This window comes from Melanostigma gelatinosum, assembly GCF_949748355.1.
Source record: "Melanostigma gelatinosum genome assembly, chromosome: 14".
NCBI lineage: Eukaryota > Metazoa > Chordata > Actinopteri > Perciformes > Zoarcidae > Melanostigma > Melanostigma gelatinosum.
Window position 1 is genome coordinate 14,951,306 of NC_136647.1, and position 18,325 is coordinate 14,969,630.

The window sequence follows — 18,325 nt, forward strand, 5'->3', positions numbered from 1 at the left end:
CGACACCAGTGTCTTTGTTCTTTTATTCCACAGAGCCATCTTTGACGTTGCCAGATCAGGCCCCCCACTTCGTGTATTTGACAAGCTGAGTTTGACACTCTGTATCTCTGAGTGTCAGTTTGTCAAATACCCCAAGTGAGGTGTCACTTGTCTACAAATGTGACCCATCCCGGGTTACTCCACAGACGGACCAGCCAGCTCCTCAGGGTGCTCTACCGCACCATGGACACTGAAAAGCACCATGTTTATTGTATAATCTGTTTAACTGCCATTTATTTTGTCAATCACATGCAAGTTACTCTCATGCATATCATAGTTTTAATGAACCGAAATATTATTTATGCCGTGAGAATTTAGTTTTTCTAAAATAGAGGTGCTAATTGACCAAAAAAAAACACCCTAACTTCTTTTTTCAGTCTTTTTATTTCTATGCCTGCAGCACAGTCACTAACCATCTCAGCCAAAACATGCCACGTGTTATTTGCAGGAGAGGTAAGGCTGCTCTGACATTCCATCATTGTTATGGTTCCTCGGATCATTTTTTATTTCCACAATTGTTTTGACACAATTTGCATCCAGGAGGTTACAAAGGTTCAAATAAAGTTCTGAGAAACAACCTAAATGTGACGTCTTGAGTTTGCTGATGATCTGTTGCCCAAACATTAAAATGCGTGCTAAATGTGACGTATATATGTATTCGCACAATTTCTTGTGAAAGAGCAAAATCCATGCACTGGACAAAATGATCGGTTTCTGCCACACCTAAAGGGATGACCAGCCTTTCATAAGACTGCACACACCAACATTTCAGGTATTTGCCTCATTTCTCCCATTCAGTCTTTTGCTTATTTGTTATGTTCAGCCGTGATGGACGTGTCCTTTCCCTGCCAACATGTGGGAGTGCCTCTTTTCAGTTTCCCTGTGCAAACTGGACTCTGACTAGGGTGACTTGAGGTAGAGAATAAATATACCGTGCCCCACATGTGTCCCCCTGAATCTTTTGGGGACTTTTTTGTGTGCAAAAATGTGTATAACAGTGTATAAGGATTGTTATAGGCTGATGTGTGATATCTCAAGGGTTCTACTTATGATCTAAAGCTGCTGGAAGTGGTGCAGCCAGAAGCTTATCATCCAACTGACTGCACTTATCGTTGCATTTCCTGTTCCTGTGGGGACACGCTGAGCTGCCTGCATATGTGTGTGAACAATTGTGTATACCTGTTTGGCATTTTAAAACGCCTTAACTCACTCACTGTTGTCACGAAGGTTTTTGAACCGCACTTAGTCATTGTGGGAGGGAATAGCCAGAAAAGAAGGCTCGCTTGCATCCTGCAAAATGTGACCCGATGCTGTAGCACATCCTGGTATTTTTGCCATACTGCATTTGAAATACTGTGCTTTGGGAAATGCTGAATGCATTTTTTTTCTGGCATACTGGATGGTATGGTGGTAAGGGTGATGGAGTGCACAGTAAGTGAATGTCTACTGCTCTGCGTCATTGCACGGCGGAGGCTGCTAACACATGGTGTAAATCATGAGCACTCTGTCCTGGCTGCAGAACTGAAAGCATCCATCCCTCCGTCTACCAACACATGCTTGGTGTAAACAAAAATAAGTGGATAATGTGCAGTCGGGTTTCATCTGCACAGCGTTATGCGCAGATTTGACAGATCTAGTTTTTAAGGCACACTATACAGTTTCACGGATAAACTGCTTTCTGGCTAGTTTGTTTAATTCCAATTCAACTATTTATTAAAGAAAATTGTTGACATTGTTAAGCTCTGCAGCCAAGCATCATATCATGTTGCTCTGATTGATGTCCAGATAAAGTATTTTGAAGGTTGTCCAAATTTCAATTTGTACTGTACAACTGCAACCAATCTTGTCTGGCCTCCCGAGACGGTTGGAAATGCTCTTAAATTAACATTGGTCTGGAGCGGGACTTCACCAGAATATTTCCAGGCCATTTGAATTGGTGAGTGTGTAAAAGGATCCTTTAAATGTTTTATAAGATCAGGTCAACATCAGCAATAGGTGCACCGTCATCAAACTGTTCAGAAACGCAGGCTGAAGGCTTGATTTGGAAATGCAATCTGTCCTTTTCATTGCACAAGAGCAATGTGGCCTCCAATGAGGCCGCCAAGTTGCACACTGCAGTGTTTCAATGTGTTACAGCCCCCCCTGTTTCCAAGATGAAGTCTAAACCGCACCTACAATACAACCGGCCCTCAATGGGAATCGCAGCAAAAGTGTTTGTTTTGTTCTCTGGCAGACCAACAGTTCCAGTCTATCAAGTTTTAACACAAACTCCAAAGGTATCTGTGCATCTGGTGGATTCACGGCACACATTTCTCTCATATATAGTGAGTGGAGTAATTCAGGTATATTTGGTCAATTGTGACAGCGGTGTGAAGGAAATTGTTCAAATAAAAAAACGAAACATTTAGAGCGTTTTGTTTCAAACCGTCACTCCATAGCTTTTCTATATTCCTTCATTATTTCCTGTCTCTCACCAGTTGCTGTAGTTCTACCAGTAAGTGGTGGTAGAGCTCTAGCCTTTGATTTGCTTCCAACACGAGGCCAGCTTCACATTCAAGAGTCGGATATCGAACACAATACACAAATAAACACATTCAGTTTTGTCGAGATGTTTATTCTGAACTGGAAAGAGAAGCTCACGTCAACAACACGAGTTAGATCAATGCAACCGCACCACATCAAACATCGTCTTCTGTCTATAACTCTGAGTACACAACTGCTTGTCTATAATACCAACAACCATGTTGACTGTTGGTGTGAGTGGAATGTACATCCTTGTGTTCCATTTTTACTTTACTTTCAGCATGAAGTGTGTTGGAGATATCTTAAAGAGATAAAGATATCTACAGGTATAGATCCTTCTGAACCACAATGTAGACATCCCATATTCTGTTATTTTTATTTGTAATTTTGATATTACCTGGTAAATTACGAATTTATTCATCTATGTGCAATGTCAACATAAATGGATACCACTGTAGGTCAAACGTACTACGAGGGCTGCTTTGTTGTAGGGGGCGCTATTGAGCTGACTCATTGAGCTGAATATCTACATTTCATATTTCATAAATGTGAAACAATGGGATCTTATGTCGTCAGATTATATCTTATTTTACTTTTTGTTAGTTTTACAGTTTAGTTATGTATCATCCCTTTACTGATGCATCTTGCCTTTGCACTGTCGCCTTTGCGTCTGTAACGCTGTAAATGTCCCCACTGTGGGACGAATAAAGGACAATCTCATTTCATCTTATCTAATTAATATGGCCTGCTAGCGTCCAATGATTGTTCAGCACTTTCAGTTTTGACTCAGTGCTCACGATTGAATCAACTTTTTTTGTGATACATTTATCATTGAAAAAAAACAGTCAAAGTTAGTATTTATTTCTAAATGCGACATAAGACCTCCTGATAAGTGGCGCAGAGCATTTGTGACATGTAGTTTTCTGATTCAAACAGTGAAAAAGATCAGAGCACTTTATAAAAACGTCAGAGAGAGGGGGAATATTTAGAAGACGTGCCCTGACTGCTGTGCTCGAGTGACTTGAGGTTCACGGTCACAGGATGTTGCTTGGTTGCAGTAAAAGCAAATACTGAGACCGACATATGGGATCAATTGGGGGAAAGAAAAATATTTTACATAAAAGTTATAACTGCTTCCTGAAGAACAACATGAGGGGTGCAACTGTATTGTGTTCAGGCCAACAAACCCGCAGCAAAAATTGTTACAACGCACGTGCATGAGACGGAGATTGCACATGACTTTAACACACAGATGTTTCACCATACAAGCCAGGTCCAAATATTTTTATAATATCCGATAAATAACTCACAAATAAGAAGATTGAATGCTCTGAAATTCAGGATTTATTATTGAGAAGATTCAATGAAAAACATTTAGAACTGAACGCCATGAGATGAAGGCTAAAGCGAGCATATTGTAGCCCGTGAATGACATGGTCAGTCAGCGGTTAAGGTTCTAGGTTTAATTTGGTCAACTCACAAAAAACCATGCACATTACATTGCTTCCAACCAGCGCTGATGACCGAACACAGAAAACAGACACATGAAATACAACTAGGAATGAACAAATCAAAAAAACTGGATTCCATTGTAAAAATTGCTCAAAGAATCATTCAAACAACAGTAAGCAACTGTAAGTAGCGTTCAAATTGAAATCAAATGGCAGTGTACATCCTCCAGATATCTAGTGTGTTAACACGTGGATAATTGTGATCTGACCTCTGGTTGAAGCACCCCCCCGCTGGTACGTTCAAAGTGTCGGACGGAATTGGGGAGATGTCATCATTCAGCAGAATCCCTGATTTCGAAAAGTGGCGTCTGATGTTTTCAGTGAAAGCGCTGAAGCACAATGCAGGGATGCATCATTCTCCCCAATGTTCTCAGAATCCAGTCGGCGATATCGGAGCTATTACCTTAAAAGAACGAACAGATAACCTCGGTTGAATACAAAATTACACTTATTTCAAATAAAGATATATTTGCAGGATGAAGAAATTCATTAAACTTCACAATGAGGTGAAAGACATTTAGAAAAAAAACATTTCTTTTTCGGTTTGAAAGATTCTTTGCTTTCACACAAATGTGTGAATTACCACTTTTCCCATTTTCAAAATCCACTGAAATCTGATATGCATTTGTAATAAACAGAATATGTTAAATCAGGGAAATGAAAGAGTATCTCTCAGAATTCAAAGTTTCCTCTCGTCACATCTTTTCCTTCTGATTCAGGATTCAGGTTTCTTTGCGGCACAAATGAGGGTTTCAGTTGGATATTTGATATTTAGACTAATCCTGATTGTAGACTAAATTATTTATGAATTGTATTTGGTGAATTTTTGCCACGAAATGAGAAACACATAGTAAAGTATTGACTTCTCAATCTAACATCCATACAACAACACACTCCATAATTCAATTAGTTTGTGTTGCAAAAATGCTGGTTTGTGCTCAGTTAACAGGAAAATAAACCTGACCCTGTCTGGTCTGGTGTGCTCTGCAGTCTCGAATGATCTGAAGTGGAGGTGGTGGTGAATCCCGAATGGAGTCAAATCCATTTTAATCAACTTTAGCAATCAATAATCATGAGAAATCCCCTCTCTAACAAATTACACCCATTTGATCCCAACATTCCTCTCACTTGCTCACTATTTTTAAGCTTAGTGCCACCGACCAAGCTGCGTTATTTGACCCAATGCTGAGAGAAGTAAAACAAACTTGTTGAAAACGAAAATGTAAAAGTGACAAAGTATGAAAACATAAGCAAACTGTATATATTTGTAGATGCAAGATAGGCTTCTGTAATATCTACCTGGCAAGCGACGAAAAACCGCAATAACAATCCTTATGTGTGTCCTCTACAGATTCTGATGTGTCACCGCTGCAACAATATGTTTTGGGGTGTCTTTAAGTATGAATAAAACACAGTCATTTTACTTGGAAAAAGTCGTGATAAACAGTGTTTGAATGGAACTAAAGGAACGAGATGGTGCTGCAGCAGAGAAGAAGCTGCAGGTGTGTCTGCGGCCGCAGGAGGGCGCAGCTGAGCGCTCCATATCGCTCAGCGCACGTCCCGGAAAACACAATAGATACAAATGTTCAGTGCGTTTTCAGGGCCACGGACTGTGTATAAGAAGGGCACGGGGCTAGCAGTCAGTGAACGACACAAAAGTTCACAGCAATGAAATAAAATGGAGGAGGACGTCGCCATGTGCTATGTTAAAGAGTATTTGTTGTACCTGGCATATGTTCAAAAAAGCTAGTTTATATCAGCCCGTGATTGAAAGCACCAAAACAAGCGCACCTACGTTGTTACCTGAACAGGTGCATGCAGGGGGTTATGGCTAACGTGCTAAATGCTAAACTGCACACGGTAGAGACTGAGACTTGAGACTGGTCGTGTGACAGAGAGGCACTTCAGCAGATAGTGGAGGACCTCTCGGTGCACGAGACTCGCAGACTGACGTCAGGTGAGTAGCAACAACAGACACATTGTACAGAGGAGGTGTGTAATTGTGCAGTCTCTCCTCTTGTTTCAATGTGTGTGTGTGTGTGAGTTTATGGGCTCTGACGTTAGCAGCTGTTCATGTGTTTTCTGCTTTTGTGACGTTCTACAAAGAGTGTCGGGTTATGTAATGTATTTGTCTTAATGATGCTCGTGGCCCCCGCATTATGTATTGAGGACACAGGGGAATACATCTGTGTAATTGATAAGCAGTTGTATAAACAAGCTGCAAATGTCGGTGTGTAGAAAATATTGACAGTTTGGACATAAGGGGTCTCTGGTGTGACGTGTATACGTCATCATCATCATCATACCTCCCACATCCCTGTACATTTTTACACCAGTGATTTCAGTTTTCGTAGAGTAACGTTGCTTTATAGTTACAGTATTGCTACTTAGGTCAAATAAACTGAAACTTCCTGCTGATGAGTAAATGTCGACTGGGCACTTATGTGTGCATGACATCAAATAACATAACTAACCAGCTGCTAGACGCCTAACATGCAGATAGAAACTGACCAATGTCCACAAACACAATGTCCAGCAAACATTTGATAGGACATTCACCTGAATTCTCCCCAGTTGGGAACTCATTTTTGTTGATGATTTCGAAACTAAATAAATCTCACAATGTTCATGAAAGTGAAACATTTTGCCATGTGTGCACAAACAAAGCAACTGGTGTAACAGTCTTTGGACAACAATAGAGGCCTAATGGCCCAGAGGAACACCATCTATCAGGCTCTGGGTATGCAGGCTAATCATTGTAGGATCTTGTTGTGTTTGGTCATTTCATGGGATTTGTTGGCAAAGGAGGAACTCGTGCACCTGTGAAATGTGCTGAATGTGCTGGTGAGATGCGTTATTTCAGCAATGGCTGAATCAAACACAAATAATTTGCCATAAAAGTTGGTGTTGCAGGAAAGAAAACTACCCGAGCCCTGCCTTTCCTACTCGGTGGTTCAGTGTGACCCCATTAATTGTGGATGTTGCACTCTTCTTAATGTCACTCTGACTCGTGCCTGGAGGAGACAAGCATCCTTTTGGAGGAGATTGTTAATTGAGGTAGAAACATGGTTGAAGGAGGATTACTTGTTCCCTGCCTGCTATTAAAAAAGTAATTCAAATAAAAACATCATTGAGCTCACATAATTCGTTTTTCAGTGACTGGCTGAATATCATTATTATGTTCAGCTCATGCAATGATACTTAATTGAGGAAGATCTTCTTTTTTTTGAGTGGATGATTTTGGGTTTGTCTGAAAGACAACACAGACAGGGGCTGCTATTGTAAGAGGACTTACACAAATGCTACCGTATTAGATTTAGGACTGCACCTGTTGGACCTTCTCATGCAGAAGAGTATTTGTTCACCTGGTCCATTTGATTAAAACACTCATTTGCCTATTAAATACTGTGTTGTTGACTTTTGCATTGTGAGTGCCAGAGTTTCTATTTGAGGTCATGAGCCAACCTGAGCAAAGTTTAGCAAAGGCGAAGATGTTTTTCATATCTGTCAAATGGAGAAAAGTTGGAATGAAGTTTCCTGTTAGAAAGATTTTTTTTTTTTTTTTTTGCTTAAGCAGCTGTCATAACAAACCTTTAAGGCGTGATCATAGAGTCAAACTCCTATTTTGTAACATAGTGTGCATTCACTAAGCCAGAACGAGAACTTTTCACCCTTTTTTAAAAGCTCAAATAGTGATCATTAAAATGTATTTTTCTCTTACAGCAGGTGAAGGAAATCCCAAATCCTTTTCTTTAAAAAACATTAGACATTGGCCATACTTCTGCTATTTGCTCAGTTGCTTTACTGCACCAAAGTGGGTTGACAGTGGGACCTAATGACTTAAAGGACCATACGGGTTTGCATGTTTTTGTCCATTTACTGCTGTACAAATGATCAAATCTTAATCTTTTGCTGCTGAATCAGTTTAACATCCTGGACATGTCCTTACAACGCATATTGAAGACCCTTCTGTCTGCTTCACTCTGAAATCGCTTCTTCTGTTTCCCCAAAAGCTAGATTCATATTGTTGTTATGTGCAGGTTAGTGACAGTGTGGGCTCCATGGTAGCTCTGACAGCTGGGGGCGGGGCTTAGCAAAGGGTCAACTGTACTTTAAGTAGCAATAGATACCATGCTAACACTTTTAACTGAGATGGTGAACATGGTAAACATTACACTTGCTTAAAGGGATACTTTACATTCGCGTCCACTCATTTTTAATAGGCCTACAAACTAATATATATTCTTTTAGCACAATCTTGAAATTCGCTTTTGTGTTTTTGAAGGAACCTGGTAAGATGAATATGCAAATGCAAAAGAGCATAACTCAATTTTGAATGCATCACATTTGTACAGAGGCTGTCAGTTCGACCCGCGTTGACCTGTGTGGGAGGATTAAACACCAAGCGGATGATTGGATTAAACCATTATTTTCCTGATACAACCCACTGTATTCATTTTACAGTAATTAACTTCTCCGTTGCTCAAAAACCTCACATAATGCAACGTTCAAAGCAGATTGTTTGTTCGGTTTCCTAAATAGATACAGCCCTTCAGTCCTGATGGCGATAACGGGGCTTTGGGTCGATATATTACTGATCAGATATCAGTGTTTAATCAACATGCCTCACTGTGTGGAAGTCTTTTATGTGTAAGGCAGCATCAGGCTCGACTTGCACATTGTTTTCTTCACTTTTGTAAAACAAAACGTAAAGCAAATGTATGCATAGATATAAATATATTGAATTGTTATTAATTCAAATAATGGTATCTGACACCAGATCAGCCCATTGTACCTGATCCAGCTCTCGGTATCAGATATCAGTGTTGGTATCGATTCCTCTCCGTGCTTGCTGTCACATCTTGCACGTGTATCTAACAACCAGCAGAGTGATTTCATCATCCTGATGAAGGCGACCTGTGCTAGACCTGCTCACCCAAGACTTCCCTGCAGTTCAAGTTCATTCTTTTTTTTTTTTACTTTGTTCGTAAATTACAAATCAGCAGAACTTCTCCTATTTCATTTTCAGGAGGAATGAATGTCATATTTGACTTTGGTACAACACAGACCTTTTCTGATATGTTTAGGTGTTAAGACTTCATTAGTTCATATCCCTCTCCACATTTCTTCCACTAAGTCTAACAAAAAAAAAAAAATCAAATGAATTTTTCAAAAGTAATTAAAATCTTTGTAAAAGAATCTCCGTCTGAAAAAAAAATTCCTCTTTGCTTTAGTTGGAGACTATATTAGCAATTTGGACTGCACTTCTACATTTACATCTTTGACAGGTACTGTATTTAAATAAAGACGACACACTCGGGAGTGGAAAAGTTTGCTGCGTACAACTGTAGCGCTTTCACTGACAATGTGAAACAGATGTGACCTAAAAACGCCAGCAAGCAGGATATGAATCGATGCAATAGAATAGAATGCATGACGTTTCCTTCAGTGTGATCATTCTAAAACCTTCCTGATGTCTGTAGTTCCATGAAGAGCAACTGTGTGACTCGCCTTAAACTCAGTTCAAATACTTTAAATTCATTGCTTTATTACACCTGTCGATGCAGACAATACTGTACTGTAGGTGTGGGAATTCGCAGAGACATTTAAAGTAATTAAAGCTATAAAACATTTCAAACTGATTTGAATCCTGCAGAACTGGCCTGGTCTTGTACAGCAGCTTTATGCAACAACTCTGAGCTGCTGAAGAGTAAATTGGCTCAAATGCAATAACACAGGTCAGAGCATGCAGTATCTGGTTACCTGGAAAGACCAGTTCCTCCAGGTCTCAATGTCACAGAGTTCTGTGCGAGTGCAACTTCCTTTGTTTGTGGTATTTTGAACACCACAAATAGAAGTCCATTCACCTCTATTGAATCAGGCGTTTAGGCTCTTTAGCTCGTGATCTTTTTTACGCTGATGCGGTCGGTGGGAACTTCAAATCAAGTTTACTTTTAAGATAGATTTTTTAAAGTCTCAGAATCAGGCAAGATCGCTAATATCAGTCATATTTGTATTATTGTAGCCAATACTAGAGTTGTTTAGGTAAACGTGCAGCCTATCAAAATGTAGAACATGCATGGTACATGCCGTACTGTTCATATAACAATAAACAAGCTATTTCTCTCTATTTTTATTTTTTTCACAGTCTTCCAAAAAATGTGCAAGAAAACCTTTCGAGCCGTAGCACACCACTGACCACCATCGCCTGGACTTAAAGTCAATTATGACTGACTGTGCGTAACGTTTGTAGATAGGCAGTTTGTATCGTCTGCTGTGGAGTTTTTTTTTTTTTTTTTTTTTTGGATTTAGGAAAACAAATTTCAAGACAGGAGAAAAACTGAGGTATTTACAAAACTGGCTATGATAATATTTAGAAACTGTTCGACGGGAATGAGAATAAAGAACCTTTTTGATTATTTTTCTGTGTTTTGACTGCCACACAGGTGGACGATGGGACATGAAGTACAACCAGTGACTGCAGAGTTGGCACCTGTAATGCAATATAAATGTCACTGTTCTAATATATAAAATTCTTTACAACCAAGAATTCTTGCAGTGCAGAAGGCTAGACGCAACATACATGAGGAAATGGAACTTTTCATATTCTAATACTTGGCTCATTGTATCTCTGTTGTTTACTATTAAAGTGCATGAAATGTCAGATTGACCAGATTAGGTCTCTGCAACACCCCGTAAAACAGCTCAATATAACATTTCACTGTAAAACAAGTACCTCATATGTCACCAAAAGACAGTTATGAATGAACCGAGCTCACCTATTACTACACCAATACAATACATTACAACTTTGCTTTATATTTATAGGAAATTACAATAGAGAGTGAGCAAGGAGGTGCTGTATTGAGATATTTAAATTCATATTTGCTCGTTGAATTTCATGCACAGAAACAAGAATCTATGCCTTCAATGTATTACAGTATTTTTCAATGCACTTGTTTGCAGTTTTGGAAATATAAATTTAGCTTGCTTAGTATGATGATGTACATGCATTGTTTGTATGATAATTTCCACATCTAAGCATCAGACAAAAATCTATTCTAAGTAAGTAGTGCGACTTCCAATCCGTCTGTTACTCTGAGCCAAGACGAGCTTTAATGCAGGTCACCATGTTGTGTTCCATAAGAGTAACTGAGCGCATCAAGGGCTGCTTTGTTTTCAGCTATTTGCAGTGTCGTAACGTGAGTGTTGGAGGCTCTCGACCAAACTGAAGACGAATGACATGACCACTTGTCTGCCTTCATCCTTAACATTGAAACACATGTCCCATCTTACTCTCAATCGTAATATTTGTTCCACTACTGACTGCAAGTCTCTGTTCACTTCCTGCTTCCTCAATCGTGGCAAATGATAATGGTCCCAGACAGCTTCCACGAGACATCCAGCAACTAGTAGATTTGACCATCTTCGCCGTTATGGGCGGGTCCCCCCGGATAAATCTGCATTTAGTTTTTATCATCTATATTTAGTTGTTGTGATTTATGAATGTCATTGTTACTGGGTGTGCTTCATCCATTGTATTCAACTATCTTGCAATGTTAGTGCGTATGGAATATGTTTTTATTGTGAGACACACTCTCGCTGTACTCGGCTTCTTTTCAGACCTTTCTAGCGACTTGCTGCTCAGAGTAAACTCGAGCAGCAACGTCTCTCCTTCTCCCCTCCTGCCTGCACGCAGGAGTTAGTTACTATGGTTACAGGCATCAGTGTATGTAAGTTGATGTGTAACTCGACAATTATGTTTGAATTTGAGATAAGTCCACAGCCTGTCAAAATAAATGCAGGTCTCTGAGCAAACTCTGTGTACGTGTGTGGGTCTGGTGACACAAACAGTTGTGGAGAAATGGCAAAGTTTTTCATTCTTTTACATCATAATCAATCTGGAAAGTCAAGGAAAGTTTTTGTGGTAGGCTACACATTTAAAATACATTTAAATGATTAATACAAGGTATTACAAGAAGGTACCAGAGTGCATGAAAAACACATCAAAATAGAGCTTGTTGACTGTCTGCGTCTCATTTCCTCGGCTTCGTTATTGGTTGACTGCGTTGAACTGTTCATGACTTCACCGTTGTTTCCAGATCGTTGGACATTCAGACGCGCGTTTGCTATGTATGCAGCAGATAGGGAGGATTGTGCTCATTAAATGAAATGCCCGCCCACAGATTCATGTCTGCTGCTGTCGACGGAATGTTACACTTGAAAAGGATCCATCAAAAAAAAAAAAGAGGTCTGTTTCCAATCGGTCAAATTACTTTCACGGTCATCACGAACACACCATATTTTTCGAACCAACATCTCGAAGCCAGCCAATCATCAGTCATCTGATTACCAGCTGATCATAAAGTCCAAAAATCATCTTAAGCTGTTTTTAAAGATCAAAACAAAAGTGGATGTATGTCGACCAAGGACATTAAGTGACCTGCGGTATCCATTCAGTTTGTTTGGTACAGACCATTCCATACTGTGTTCGTCTGAGCAGGTTTGGCATGAGCCTATAAAGACATTTCATGACATTACGAGTTTCAACACAGCACTACTTGTTGTCATTCCTCTTTAATTGTCCACTCTCTTGAAGGACTGCATTTTGTTCGAGCATTATGAAGGCCACGAGTGACTGCCAGACAGAAACGTCCCCGATAAGAACGCCCACTGCAACATTTAACACCTGCATGTTCTACTTTTTTCTTCTTGCCCTATAGATGCTGCGGGAATGATGCATTTTTTTTTTTTTGAAGGCCAACCCAGAAGTAAGCATCGCCCTCGACAAAGAGCCATTGGGTTTTTCCATTTGATTTTGGATTGTTGCGGGAAAGTTTGATACTTACTTGTTTTGTTCAGCAAGATTATCTTCAGAAATGAACGCCACTCTTATGATTTTTAAAGCCTTAAATGCTATCGGCAGAAGTAAAACGCGAACGCTAAGGGAAATTGATTTAGTTAACTTGCCGCATAACGTGAAGACTTCTTTAAATTGTAGATGCGAGCCAAAATGATTTATATTCCAGTGCAGAGACATTCAAATGTTCTATTTGTGTTTGCGCTGGCTTAAACCTCGCAGGCTCCGCCAGTGAGAGAACCAACAAGCGAGCTACACTTTCCCTGCTTAAATATTTGGCAAGAATTCACATGAACAACTTACTGTCACTATTACTTATTTTCTGATAGTATATGAAGCTGAATATTAACTTCCCTCTCGAGCTGAAAGAGGGATGAGATGAAGGCAGGAATGTGTGGGAGAACGGAGAGAGGGAAAAAAGCAAGGTTTCTAAGAGGCAGAATGCCAAGGCTGAGACTTTAGACTGTCTTTTCCTGAAAAACAGGGACATCTGTGAAAGTGGAAATTCAAGGTTACGAACAGCATGGGGGTTCCCAGTTTGGACTCTTTGCCCTCACTGGGGAGACTGTTAATATCTTTAGCAGTGTTGATTTCAGTTTATAATGCACATGTGTATCATTTTCTGTCGTTGTGTGTCCACCGAGCATTCTTTTATCACCGCAAAATACAGCTTTTCAAGTTTAAATGTGACTTTTTCTTCTTTTGAATATGTCCACCTGCTGTTTTTCGGTTTCACCTCGTCTGGCTGGCTTCCGAGGGCCCTCTTGTCTTGTCCTCCTGGATTAATGGGCTCAGACTAGTTTATCTCAGTGGCAGCACTGCAGAGGTGGTTGTCCCGGACAACATCAAGGTAAATGTGGATCAAAAGCGCGGAGCCTTGGCCTACATGTACTGCTTGGTAACAAGCCAATGCTTGGTCACATGGGTGAGGGTTTTTGATGCTGTAACATCCAGACACTTCGTGGCCTCTGGTTACTTTACTGATAATGCAATCTGTATAACACATTTTATATATGTTACATATCATATTATAAATCAAACTTCTTAATCAAGACTTTTAAGTTAACTGACTCAGAAGTGTCTGCTTACAGTCAGTGAAGACAAAGGAGTTGATGTTTTCATGTTCTTTATTTATTGCGTGTCGTTAAGAACAGGCCTTCTGCCTTTAAATGATAGTTGCTAACAGAGAGCAACAGGAAACAGAAGAAGGCAAAGAGGAGGATTTTACTCTTTCTCAGGTTCCACTTATATAATAGCTCAATAGATCACAATAAAATACCATGAAAAGCAACATGAATATGGAAGTTTAGATTCAACAACGTGTGATTATGGTGCTGGATTTTCCAGATTTTTGGAATCTCAGAAGATGGTGACTGTTTGAGCAGTTTGCCTGCGGAAAGAAATGGAAGACGCCTGTGCAGCAGTGCCACAGCAGTCAGCGTATCATCCTTGATAACATTTAAAGACGTGACTTCACCCTAGACTTTTATTCCCTTCACTGAAAGTGGAGCTATTTATTCCTGCCACTTTCTCTGTTATTTTGTAATACCATTTAAACAGTTCTTCTTTTCCCTTTTCCTTCGATTTTTTGATGACTCACGTCATTTTAAGCCTGATGCTGTGTGTTTAAAAGAGTCTGTTTGAAGCAATTCATATCAGTTAATGTGGTTGTGCTTGGAGTCAGTGGTATTCTTGTTTGGTATAATAGCTCAACGCAGACGAGACAAAAACAAAATTCAGCACAACACCGTTACTGGTTTGTGTCGGGATTTTCACGAAAGTCTTGGCGCTACTTTGACAGGCGTGGCCAACAACATGTAAACAGTTTGACAAGAAAAAAGCCAGATGAACATATTTTCCAACTTATGAAAGCTCTTCCAGGGCAAGAACTACTTGTGTTATATAATAGTTATTCCCAACATGGCGTCTTGGTGTTGTAAGCCATTTGAAAGGTTCCACCAGTGATGAGAATCCTTGACTTTTTTAGGGAGAGCTGCAGGACAAATGTCCGCATATTTTGAAAAGACAAAAGGCCCTGCTCTTGTAGCTACAGCTCATCTAGAACAACCACAGTGTCAAATTGACAGAAGGCTGCCTCCCACACCGAGTCATGTTCTCCCAGCTGGCAATGGGTAACATGGTCAGATAAGGGAGTTATAAAAAAACCTCAGTGAAGGCCGGCTTTAAAGAAATGTTAAGATCTGTACTCAACCTTATGAGAACCCTCAGATCCACTGCAATGATCAGCTTCACAGAACCAAGTTCACAACATCAAGGACGCAGCACTAGCAAGGGGAATAACCCGGACTTACAAATGTCACCGCTGTGTGCAGGACAGATGTTCATGTAAATGCGCTATATGTCTTTGGACTGTCTCCGAGTCACTAGTCAGCCGTTGTTATGAGCCGTTAAGCCTCTTCAGAGTTGACTGATTGCTTGGCTCCCGGCCCCAGACGCGCTGTTGCAGTGAAGAAGAGTGCATGTGGCGTGGCTCAAAGACACGCTGTAAGGGGCCGTGGTGTAAATACATACAAACTGTAAATCTCTTCAAAAACAAAAGACTCATCTGAGCGTCTGGCGTTTGAGGGAGGAGGCTCAGGTGAGGATTAACTCATAACCTGTGTGGGCGTTCACTGTATCACCATGTCCCTCAACATCCAGAACATCAACACCCCTTTGCCTCTTCCTGCCACCTCTTCATTTCCTGCCCAAAATTATATGATTGATGTATAATTGCCCAAATATATAAAATGGACGTGTTCATAAATCGATAAGCAATTGTAAAGCTAAAAACAAACATACACATAATCCTCTCACATGAGCACCTTTTTAAAGAGGCACTTGAACAGGTTAATCATGTACTGACATAAAGTTGGCTGATTTGCAAGAGCCGACTAAAAAATTCATCGTAAAAATTGAAGCAGACGAGGCTATACATATCCTGACTTTAATTATCGGTCAAGCTCCTAAACTTCAGAGTCACGCATTTCCCACAATGCAACTCAAAAGCGTATTTCGTCTGAACCTCCTCACTTGTTATGTCATCATGTCCCTCAAACTCCCTGACTTTGATTCTCCTTCCACATGCTTGAGTTTTAACAAGCTACGCCCTGCTCACGAGAAATAACCGGCCTCTTGTGTGAAGCTGGCGGAGAGCCCCGTGAACATCGGTTGCCAGCTGCTTTTGAATGGAGAGAAAAAGAAGAACCACGCACGACTTAGTTAGCAGTTTTCAGTAGCACTCAGGTCAGTTCGACATCTGACCTGCGACGTGATTAGGTTCTCGATTCATTCATTGAAAAGATGTTTCCATTATTTTGTCCCCCAGCAGTTGGCTTCATTTGTAATCGTTTTAAATGGATCTATTGACGATGGGTTGAGTTGTGATCTTAAAGTTTCACTCAAACTCTCTTCCTGTTTGTGCTGAGAAAACATGAGAAGCTTTGAGGTATTTGATCCAGTAGTACGGGTTACACGAAGCTTTTTGAAATGTTTTTACAAGCCGCGACTCTGTGTATGTGTCTGTCATCGGGGGCAAAGTGGTCCTGGAGGCGACTACTGTGCCGGGAACTACCACAGAAGCCGGTTGGCGAGTACTTGCTGTTTATATTTCTGTCTGTCTCCGGACTGATTTTGTCCACGTGAATGCGTCACAGCCGTGCGAGATGCATTCATGAAACTTTACAGGTGGGCAACCGAGATCAAAACAAAGGCAGAGTTCAAGTTTGCCGGAAGTAGGAAGGGTAGGAAGTGGAGTACGGACCCCCCCCCCCCTTTTGTTTTGTTGCTGTAAAACGGTTCTTAGTTTTGGGACATTGACAACAGAAAGAATCTCTGGTTTGTAGAAATTATCTGTTTAGTCAAGACCGGGGCCAAAGCAGTGGCACAACATCTCACTGATTTGATAGTTCCAATCCCATTTCCCATCCCACAATAATTCTTTAAGAAGATTGCATCATAATGATGACTTATATATATGTATCCATCATTATTTAAACATCATTTGTTAGGTCTTGATATTGACATATTGACTGCACCCCTGCTGGGTTTCAGCTTCTCAGGGATCCCTTGTGAGCCTCGGTTACGCTTGAAGCTTCAGTCATCATGAATCACGTGACACGATAGTCTTTTGACACAAGCATTTGACACAATGTATCGGGCAGGACACTTTAGAGAGGTGAAACAAGTGTCGGCGCCTCGGCTCGCCCTTGTGTATAGAGCACCGCGAAGCAGCCAACATGGCTCTGTGTGTGCGGTTCTGGCCGAACTGCTCACTTGATTTCACGTCCGCGGCTGCCAAGAGCTGCAGACCAGCAAATCCTCCTACGATTCGCAAGCACAAACATGTCTACACAACAGGGAACACGCCACGAGATGGAGGAGAATCGCTATTTCAGCAGTTCATTCAAAATATCTTATTCAGTAAAAGGAAAGGTCTGCTGCTGTTGGTCTTCTATAGGCTACACTTTACTGCTTTCTGAATGTTGGGGAAATCTGAAGACCAAAAGGATACACAAGATGTCTTGAATATTCAGATGTGCTTTCATGGTGCAGTCGTCACATCCACAAATGACGGAAGAAAAGAGCTACTTGTGATATCGTCAGTGTAGAAATGTTATCCGATCCAGGCTTTCTTAAATGCACACCTCAGCTGTTTTGAGCCCTCGATAGCGTCACCACCGTGCACTATGGTCACCAAACTGTACGGGTGTGTAGTTGAAGTCAAAATGAAGCCAGCGTTCAAAGATTGGTGTGGTTCGAGCAAGGCTGCCTGAAGAAAGGGGGTATGGTAGTGGGGAATGAGCCATTGCCCCCCCCCCCCCCCCCCCCCCCACCACACACACTTTACACCCCTGGCCCGATTTGGTGTTGCGGCTGTTGTGATCCCATCGCAAGCTGGTCTCCAGTTCATGATTAAGCACTCGACTCCACGGTATTCCTCAAACTATGTGTTTAACAATATCCTGGTGGCAAAATGTGAAAAATGATAAAGCATACTTTTTTCCACAGATTTTCTCTCAGAAGTTAAAGTGGTCGTTTGGGACCCGTGGCATGCAGGTAATGTTTTCCTGCTTGGCCTCATGATGGCGCTGTTGTCTCACTGTGCAGGATGATGAACAAGTTTATGTACATTATCTTACTGCCACAGTATTGATGGTGCAGCACCTGAGTGCCAGCTTCAGTGCAGAGCAGCCTTTGTTTGATGGTGCAGGAGTTTTGATGACAGCGGCTCTAGATGTAGGCTCCCCGAGTCCTCTGACGATGAGCAATTCATTCTCGTGTCACTTTTAGGAATACAGTAGGAAGGAGAAAGAAAAAAGAAAAAAGAGAGGTGCCACAATGTTGAAAAAAGCCGATGGGTGCTCTAGAAGTCATTTATAAATGTTTAAAA

The 18,325-nt window shown here is 40.9% G+C and overlaps 1 protein-coding gene across 1 annotated transcript in view; it reads left to right on the forward strand.

Moving 5' to 3' along the window:
• The window catches only part of gjb1a (gap junction protein beta 1a), a gene marked incomplete at its 5' end in the record, with an annotated part of 150,274 nt that overhangs the window by 75,534 nt on the left and 56,415 nt on the right, over nt 1-18,325 (forward strand). The gene's annotated exons all lie outside the window — the stretch shown is intronic.